The 10706-nt window shown below is 35.1% G+C and overlaps 1 pseudogene across 1 annotated transcript; it reads right to left on the bottom strand.

Annotated features, from left to right (window-relative positions):
* Window positions 1-9384: 9384 nt before the first annotated feature.
* Window positions 9385-10239, bottom strand: LOC309817581 (non-selective voltage-gated ion channel VDAC3-like; annotated as a pseudogene). The gene has a single exon. The product of its transcript is annotated as a non-selective voltage-gated ion channel VDAC3-like (transcript).
* Window positions 10240-10706: the final 467 nt, after the last annotated feature.

Below are 10706 nucleotides of genomic sequence, written 5' to 3' on the forward strand. Positions count from 1 at the left end.
AAAGAAAAAATATTAAAAGCAACAAGGGAAAAGCAACAAATAACATATAAGAGTTTGATAAGGTTATCAAACTCTGCAGGCCAGAAGGGAGTGGCATGATACATTTAAAGTGATGAAAAGGAAAAATCTACAACCAAGAATACTCTACCCATCAAAGCTCTCATTCAGATTCGACAGAAAAATCAAAAGCTTTATAGAAAAGCAAAAGCTAAGAGAATTCAGCACCACCAGACAAGCTTACAGCAAAAGTAAAGGAACTTCTCTGTGTGGGAAAGAGACCAGCAACTTAAAACAGCCTTATAAATATATAGACTGCTGTATCATCACCTCATGAGAAATGCAAACTGAAAAACTACAACAGATACACACACAAAAAAGAAAAAGTAACACAAACACAACAATAAAGAGGGTCATCAAACCACAGGAGAAGAGAACAAAAGAGGAAGGGAAGAAAAAGACCTACAAAAACAAACCCAAAACAATTTTAAAAATGGCAACAGGAACACACATATTGATAATTACCATAAATGTAAATGTGGTAAAGGCTCCAACCAAAATATACAGACTGGCTGAATGTATATGAAAACAAGACTCATACATATGCTTACAAGAGACCCACTTCAGACCTAGGGAAACATACAGACTGAAAGTGCAGGTATGGAAAAAGATATTCCATGCAAATGGAAATCAAAAGAAAGCAGGACTAGCAATACTCATATTCGACAAAATAGACTTTAAACTAAAGACTGTTACAAGAGACAAGGAAGGACACTACGTAATGATCAATCCAAGAGGAAGATACAACAATTGTAAATATATGCACCCAACATAGGAGCAACTCAATATATAAAGCAAATGCTAACAGCCGTAAAAGGGGAAATCAACAGTAACACAATAATAGTGGGGGACTTTAACACCCCACTTTCATCAATGGAGGACCATCCAGACAGAAAATCAATAAGGAAACACAGGCCTTATATGACACATTAGAGCAGATGGACTTAACCGATATTTATAGAACGTTTGACAAAAGCAGCAGAATACACATTCTTCTTATATGCACATGGAATATTGTTCAGAATTGATCACATGATGGGCCACAAAGCAAGCCTCTGTAAATCTCAGATACTTGAAGGCATATCAAGCATCTTTTCCAACCACAACACTATGAGATTAGAAATCAATTACAGGAAAAAAAAAACATAAACAACACAATCACATGGAGGCTAAACGGTATGTTACTAAATAACCAATGAATCACTGAAGAAATCAAAGAGGAAATCAAAAAAATACCTAGAGACAAATGACAACAAAAACACGATGACCCAAAACCAATGGGATGCAGCAGAAGCAGTTCTAAGAGGGTAGTTTATAGCAGTACAATTTTACCTCAAGAAACAAGAAAAATCTCAAATAAACAACCTAACCTTACACCTAAAGCAACTAGAGAAAGAAGAACAAACAAAACCCAAAGTTAGTAGAAGGAAAGAAATCATAAAGCTCAGAACAGGAATAAATGAAATAGAGACAAAGAAAACAATAGCATAAATCAATGACCCTAAAAGCTGGTTCTTTGAGAAGTTAAAAAAAAAATGATAAACCTTTAGCCAGACTCTTCAAGAAAAAAAGGGAGAGGACTCAAATCAATAAAATTAGAAATGAAAAAGAAGTTACAGTGGACGCCACAGAAATACAAAGGATCATAAAAGACTACCACCAGCAACTCTACATCAATAAAATGGACAACCTAGAAGAAATGGACAAATTCCTAGAAAGATATAACCTTCCAAGACTGAACCAGGGAGAAACAGAAAATATGAACAGACCAATCACAAGTACTAAAATTGAAATTGTGATTAAAAAATTCCCAACAAACAAAAGTCCAGGATCAGATGGCTTCACAGGCAAATTCTATCAAACGTTTAGAGAAAGCTTAACACCCACCCTTCTGAAACTGTTCCAAAAAATTGCAGAGGAAGGAAAACTCCCAAACTCATTGTATGAGGTCACTATCACCTTAATACCAAAACCAGATAAAGATAGCACAAAAAAAGAAAATTACAGGCCAATATCACTGAGGAATATAGACACAAAAATCCTCAACAAAATACTAGCAATCAGAATCCAACAATACATTAAAAGGATCATACACCATGATCAAGTGGTATTTATCCCAGCAATGCAAGGATTTTTCAATATCTGCAAATCAATTAGTGTGATACACCACATTAACAAATTAGAAGAATAAAAAACATATGATCATCTCAATAGATGCAGAGAAAGCTTTTGACATAATTCAACACTGATTTATGAAAAAAACTCTCCAGAACGTGGGCACAGAGAAAATATACCTCAACATATAAAGGCTATATATGACAAACCTATAGCTAACATCACACTCAACAGAGAAAAGCTGAAAACATTTCCTCTAAGATCAGGAGCAAGGAGAAAGAGAAGAATGTCCACTCTAGCCACTTTTATTCAACATCGTTTTGGAAGTCCTAGCTACAACAATCAGAGAAGAAGGAGGAATAAAAGGAATTCAGATTGGAAAAGAAGAAGTAAAACTGTCACTGTTGGCAGTCAACATGATACTATATGTAGAAAATCCTAAAGATGCTACCAGAAAACTACTACAGCTCATCAATGAATTAGGTAAAGTTGCAGGTTATGAAATTAAAACACATAAATCTCTTGCATTTCTATACACTAACAACAAAAGATTAGAAAGAGAAATTAAAGAAACCATCCCATTTACTATCATGTAAAAAAGAATAAAATACCTAGGAATAAACCTACCTAAGGAGACAAAAGACCTGTATTCTGAAAAGTATAAAATGCTGATGAAAGAAATTGAAGACAACACGAAAGATAAAAAAATATACCATGTTCTTGGATTGAAAGAATCAGTATTGCCAAAATGACTACACTACCCAAAGCAATCTACAGATTCAATGCAATCCCTATCAAATTACCAATGGCATTTTTCACAGAACTAGAACAAAGAAATCTTAAAATTTGTATGGAGACACAAAAGACCCCGAATAGCCAAAGCAATATTGAGAAATAAAAATGGACCTGGGGGAATCAGGCTCCCTGACTTCAGACTATACTACAAAGCTATAGTCATCAAAACAGTTTGGTACTGGCACAAAAATAGAAATATAGGTCTATGGAACAGGATAGAAAGCCCAGAAATTAACCCACACATCTATGGTTAATTAATCTACGAAAAAGGAGACAAGACTATATAATGGAGGAAAGACAGTCTCTTCAATAAATGGTGCTGGGAAAACTGGACAGTTACATGTAAAAAAATGAAATTAGAACACTCTTTGAAACCATACACAAAAATAAACTCAAAATGGATGAAAGACCTAAATGTAAGACCAGACACAATAAAACTCTTAGAGGAAAACATAGGCAGAACATTCTCTGACATAAATTACAGCAATATCATTTTTAATCCATCTCCCAGGATAATGAAATAAAAATAAACAAATTGGAACTAATTAACCTCAAAAGCTTTTGCACAGCAAAGGAAACCATAAACAAAATGAACAAACCCAGAGAGTGGGAGAAAATATTTGCAAACAATGCAACCTAAAAGGGATTAGTCTCCAAAATTTACAAATAGTTCATGCAGCTTAATATCAAAAAAAAAAAATCTACCCGATTAAAAAATGGGCAGAAGACCTAAATAAACATTTCTCCAAAGAAGACATACACATGGCCAAGAGGCATGTGAAAAGATGTTCAACATCGTTAATTATTAGAGAAATGCAAATCAAAACTACAATGAGATATCACCAGACACCAGTCAGAATGGCTATCATCAAAAAGCCCACAAAGAGTAAATGCTGAAGAGGGTATGGAGAGAAGGGAACCCTCCTACACTGTTGGTGGGAATCTAAATTGGTACAGCCACTATGGAGAATAGTATGGAGGTTCCGTAAAAAACTAAAACACAGAGCTACCACATGATCCCGCAATCCCACTCCTGGGCATATATTTGGAGAAAAACATGGTCTGAAATAATACATGACCCCCAATGTTCACTGCAGCACTGTTTAGAATAGCCAAGACATGGAAGCAACCTAAATATCCATCGACAGATTAATGGATAAAGAAGATGTGGTACATATATACAATGGAATGTTACTCAGCCATTAGAAAGAATGAAATAATGCCATTTGCAGTAACATGGATGGACCTAGTGATTGTCATACTGAGTGAAATAAATCAGACGAAGACAAACATCGTATGATATCACTTATGATGCATGCGGAATCTAACGAAAGGGTACAAATGAACTTATCTACAAAACAGAAATAGAGTTACAGATATAGAAAACAAACTTATGGTTACCGCGGATAAGAGGGGGAGGGATAAATTGGGAGATTGGTATTGACATATACACACTACTATATATAAAAGAGATAACTAAGAAGGACCTACTGTATAGCACAGGGAACTCTACTCAATACTCTGTAATGGCCTCTATGGGAAAAGAATCTAAAAAAGAGTGCATACATATATATGTATCACTGATTCACTTTGCTGTACACCTGAAACTAACACAACACTGTAAATCAACTATACTCCAATAAAAATTTAAGTAAATAAATAAATCAAGTCCTTATAGGTATTATTTAATTTAATCCTAAAAATAACTCTATGAGGCAGATGCTATTATTCCTGCATAGATGAGATGAGCAAGGCCCTAAGACGTTAAGATAGACAGTGGAGAACTGGGAAGCCCAGGCACTCTGACTCTTTATCTTGTTCCAGTGCCTTTTGTCTCTCTCACCACAGATCCACTTCCCAGTCTTCCCCACCCTGCTGGGACCCTGGAAAGCTGACTTGGAGTATGGACTCCAGTGAAGATTTCTCTTTCCCTCCAGCTTCTGGTTAAGTTCAGCAAATAAAAGAAGGCAGAAGAGGGATATCTGCATATTTATTACTCTGGTTTCCTCCTTGTAAGGTGGCTGCTGGCATCAGGCCTTCCTCTATCAAAGGTTACAACTTCTGTTAGGTGCCATATCCTCTTTGAGTTCTGGTAACTATTCTCCTGACGTCATTACTCTGGAAATCCTAGGTATTCCACTAGCCCTTTAAAGGACGATTGCACCTAGGGTGCTTTCACAAACTTCAGAGTGAGTGCCTTCTTAAAGTTTATGCCCTCAGTCCCTTGCCTCATCCCTGGTACCCAACTATCTAGTGTACCATCTGTTTTCTGCTGGAAAGAAAACCTTACACCTAAAGCAACTAGAGGACTACATGTTCTAACCATGATCTATTGCTCTCCATTGCCTCCTCAAATGCTCAGAAATAGTAAATGAAATGGTCCTTCAAGATGATGACCCCAGGGTCAAGGCTAAAAGGCTCAATCTAGAAGCAACACATTTTTTAAATAAAATAAATGGGAAAAAAAGAAGTATTTGAAAAGTTGATTTTCATGACAAAATTACTGGTCTATTCTTGAATGGTTTGAAAATTGTTTCTATAGTATGCCCTGATGTATTTTTTGAACAAAGGTTACTGTTGGATTCAAAGCAACATAGGAGCCATCACTGACAAATATTTATACCACTAAAATAAGCTTCCATGTCCATGGAAATCATCTCGGAGTTTGTAACAGGCTAATCATCAAGCAAACTGCATACAAATTCTACCTCAGTAGCTCTGAGGTAGGATCCTGAAATCAACATTTCAATAGGCATTCCAGATGATTCCAACGCACATGATCCATGGATTACACCTAGAGATGGAACTAGGCTGTTACTCTATTGAAGCTTCATAGAATTGGCATATTTTTTGCTGATTCCATGATATTTTTTATACTTTCTCAATTATCCATACCATCACCAGGTGCAACTAGGTTCACTTGATAGAAGCCATGGAAATGGCAACTGGTGGCCAGAAGATACAAATATTCTGAAGTGTAGTGGAAGATCTCACCAACCCACATGTCCAGTGGAGAATAAAACAAAACAGAACAACAAAAACAACACACTACTACAATATTAGTGAATAAGAAAGACTCATGGGTAAAGATTCATAATAAAGATAAAGATTCATAATAAAGATTCTTTATTAATTCGTAGAATTTAAGGTGCCATGACAGCTCAGTGGATGAAGCTATTTTTAGGTAGGCTGCCTTTATACTGTCACACAAATCATATTTCAGATTTGTCAAGTTCACTCTGAGTATAGCATCTTACTAGCACTAAAGTTAGACAAATCTTTAAAAGCACCAAATTTCTATCCTCAAGCTATAGTAATTTAAGATGATAGAGATGAAAATAAATGCTATGAAACATATGACACAAATTACTATTCTTCCTTTATATACTCTTTTCCAATCACATTCATTACAATGACATTTATCATCTACTTAATTCAAAATATTTCCTATACTTCAATGAAAGAATTAAAAATAAATAATAAATAAAATATTTATCTTTGCAACTACATACTTTCCATAAATAACACACAAGAGAACTCTGAGTATAAATTCCTTTGTTTTGAATGATGGTTTGCTTCTTTTGGTAACATATGCTCAAATAATAAAGCTTTATCTGTCCTACGAGAATCTTTCTTGTAGTTGTTTTCTATTTTGTGTGAGGAAATTTGCAAGCTGAATGCTACATTAACATACATTTAATGTGACAATGAGATGACATGTAAAACACTGACTGCCCCTTCCCTTCCAAATATTTAAATAGAAAAATCTATTCAAATTACAACTCTCAGGTTTTCTGGCAAATGACATCATGCAGCAATTTAAGGGTAGACTTGGTGAAGCAACGATACAGCTTTATCATCTCACTTTTCTCTCAGTATAAGCATACCAGGTTCTGCAGCTGAAAGTTTCGAGTGATTCTGAGTCCAATTTTTTTTTTCAGTAAAGAAAATAACAGTGGAATTATGATGATTTGAAGCTACAACAAATAATGTCTATCTTGTAGAGCCCTGGTCTGTACCACCCGACTTTCAGAAACAACCATTTCATAAAAGCCCCATCTACTTTTGTTTTAATTCACAATTATTGAAATTTTAATAAGGATTTTGCAGCAATATCAGGCATCACATGATGCCAGGGATGAATTATAACTTTATTGCAGCCCACACTGACAGCCAACTCATAAAAATGAATGACATTTTATATCATAACATCTCATAGGCCATTCAGAATGTTAATAGCTTACTTCATCTTTCTTTAGCATAATGAGGCAGACAGTATAACAATATTCAATGTGAAAATGAAGATTAAGAAAATTTGAATTGAGGCAGGAAAGCAACATTTAACAGGATTCAGACAACATTCAGATTAAAAGTTTCAATTAAAACACCGTTAGCAAGATTTTTTATCACAAAAGCAAAGCTTTGCCACCAAGACCAATCACTATTTTGAAGAATATTTATCTGTAGACACACTTAGTTCTTCAACCTCTATTTCTAAAATGTTCCAAAGTTTCTTACCCAGTTCAGCAATGCAAGATTCATTGGCTCAGATAGAACTATAAAAGGTCATTAAATTAAAATACTTGCAAAAGACACCTTATAGACACATAACCAAAATAATATTTCTCTTTGTGAAAACCATTCTTTAATCAAATAGCCTTAAACTTCTACACATTTTAAAATTCTGTAGTTTACCTTTGGATTGAGATTAATCAAAAGACAGTTGAGGGTATGTGAATTTTTAAAAAAATGTATATATGATTTATAAATATAAATTTATATAAATACAAAATATTATATAATAATACATTATAATATTATATATATTATGTATTTTCTACTTCCATATATATGGAATTAAAAATACAAAAACCATGAAGAATGAATGAAACAAAGTGAGTTGTCTGTATCTTTGTACAGAATTGAGAAATTCATTTTTATCATCTTTCTATGAATTTGAAGTATCAATACAGAACATTTTTACTTAGTTGGGGTGCCCAAACTGCCAGAATGAAGCAGACAGAGAAAGCAGTCAAGGCTAGCCACAGATGGGGATAAATGGGTTTCGCATTCTGAAGCTGAATACAAATTGAGGAAGGTAAGAGTGTTAGGGACAGATTAGCTGTGTCTAATAGACTTCTAATGCCAATAATATAATAAGTAAAGAGAATGATAATGTGTTATTTTTGAGTGTTGTCATATTGCTTGTGTGGCTTATTTATGATGTCAGAAGAAACCAAGATACTAGAAAATACAATAATATTATTTCACATTTTAAAACTAAGATTATCATCTAATTAAATTTGTTCCTCATTTTTCAAGGTGTTAGAATAGTATCAATTCCCTTTAATGAGTGCTATGTCATCGTTAGTTATTTGAGATTTTCCAGAAACTTGTCTATTTAGTAACATTACTTAAAATTTTTTTCATTCTTCTTATTTGGATGGATTTTTTCTTTCTTGTTCAGATGACTGCAGTGTTTCTTGACCAATTATTTAAAATTTTCTGACTTATGCTAACTGCACATTTGTTTTCATGTATTACCTAACTGTAAGAAATCTTCAGAAAACAGTTTGCATTTTCATTCAGTGATTCAATTACCATGAACTCTTAGGGGTAATTAAAAATTTTATGATGGTACTATTACATAGCTACTTTTAAATAGATTTAACACTTTGTTGAATTCTTCGAATTTAACACATTATGTTTTTTCTTGGAAAATCTCCCTATACCCATCCATTGTATTTAATATTTATTCCATTAATGCATTATAAAGTCTTTTATGTGTAACTTCTGACCATGAATAAAAGGAATAATTGCTTCCATTTTCTTTCCTTTTCATTATTGCCCTAGCTTCACATACTATGATACACATTGTATTTTGGATCCTAATCTTAGGAAATCAAAGTCCATCCTTCCTTTTTAGAGATGGTGACCTCTAAACTTTATCTTTTTATACAGTACTTTTGTTTTTTGTTTGTTTTGTTATGTTCTAAATGTGATGGGTTTACTTTATTTTACTCTGATGCAAAACCAAAGAGTCCACTACCACACAGAGGCCAATATATTACAAGGTCATGAAAAAGTGGTGTGGGACATGCAGGACGTGATGGACAACTGGAGGGTTGGGTCACCTCCTTTGTTACATGACACTGCACCGTCTCTGAGGAAAACATTTAAAACAACACTACAGAACTGAACTGAAATGTGGCACAAACATGACAACTTCCGGGCATGCCTTCAAGCACCTCCCTTAGGATGGGCTCAATATCTAGCCCTCAGTGTGGGGAGGATTATATTTCTTTGGAAGAATAAAAGTTCACACTTTTGAAATTTCACAGAATTTTAAGCCAAAACATAGTGGGTTCATTTCTCTTCACCTCCAGGGACAAAGCTGATGCTTTACTCAAAACCACATTAAGCTTCTAGCTCAAATCCCAGCCCGACCTTGTGCCCTCCTGCATTAAAGTTCTTTCCATTGATTATTGCTGACACAGTCGGTTTCACTCCTGGTCGGAAAGGGTCTGAGAATAACCCAGTCCAATCAGACTGGCATTATTTACTTTAGCAGACAGAGAAGTTCTACAACCCAGCTTGTACTTAGCAGCAATGCCAAAATGGCTGTTGGTACTGCTGGCCATCCACGCGAGGTTTATCGATATTTCAATCTTCTCGTTCACTTTCTGGTAGATTGACCCTCCAAATTCAGTGTCATCGTTCACCTGAGTGTGCAGCTGGAAGTCTGCGGCCTTGTAACCCAGGGAAAAATTATTCTGAGACAGTTTGGATTTGGCTGTGTCAAAACTCACCTGATGGCCAGCAAGCCAACCTTCAAAGGCCAACACAGCCCAGCCAAAGATGGTTGGTTCCGAAAAATCTATGTCAAAGTTACTGCCAAGACTGAAACAATCCCATTTATAGGAGGCCTTCAATTTCCCACTCTTCTTTCCTGTGTTCAGTACAAATATGGTATCAAAAGAGTCAATTTCAAGCCTTCAGCCAACTTATTCTCCAAAGAGATTTCTGTCCCAAGAGTACTGTCTATGTTCTACCTTTGAGTGAAGGTCAGTCCATAGTTACAGATCTTGTATTCGGTCTCTAGGTTGCCTGATCCTTTCCCTTATCAGTGTAAGCATGACCAGATGTAGAAAATTCCACTCCACTACATGACTTGATTCTCAGATCTATTTTGACCATGCCAAACCCATACCCTTTGTTGAAGATGTCCTTGGCAGCCTTTCCTAGGTCACAGTAAGTCAGTGTGTTATACATATCTCTGACCGGAGGTCCTGTCCACTCCGTCAGGAGGGCCTGTCCACTCCCTATACAGTAAGTTTTAAGTGATATCTACTGTTGTTAAAGAATATATCTTTGAAATCAATGCAATTTACTGTTCACTCTCACAAGGACAATGACAACATATATTTTCCAAAGTTTTAAAATGAGAGACATCAGCCTCCTTTGCCGGCCCTAGTTGTCCTTGTTGATACCTGAATAAGTAACTTAATATTTTTGAACATTAACTTGTCTCAGACATAAAATGGGTATATCCTTTTTGTTTTACTTTGGTAAATAAGTAGGCTAGATTGACCTATTTTCCCCTCTTTTCTTTCTTGTCAAATTGGAGCAGTTTTAAAAATTGCTAAATTTCAAAAGAGTAAAATAACTTTCAGGAATGCTGTGGATCAAATCAAGGAGGGAAGATGCAAAGAAGGGGCAGTGCAACCATTTAAGTAAAA

This window comes from Grampus griseus (genome assembly GCF_964374135.1).
Source record: "Grampus griseus genome assembly, chromosome: 2".
Classification (NCBI taxonomy): Eukaryota; Metazoa; Chordata; class Mammalia; order Artiodactyla; family Delphinidae; genus Grampus; species Grampus griseus.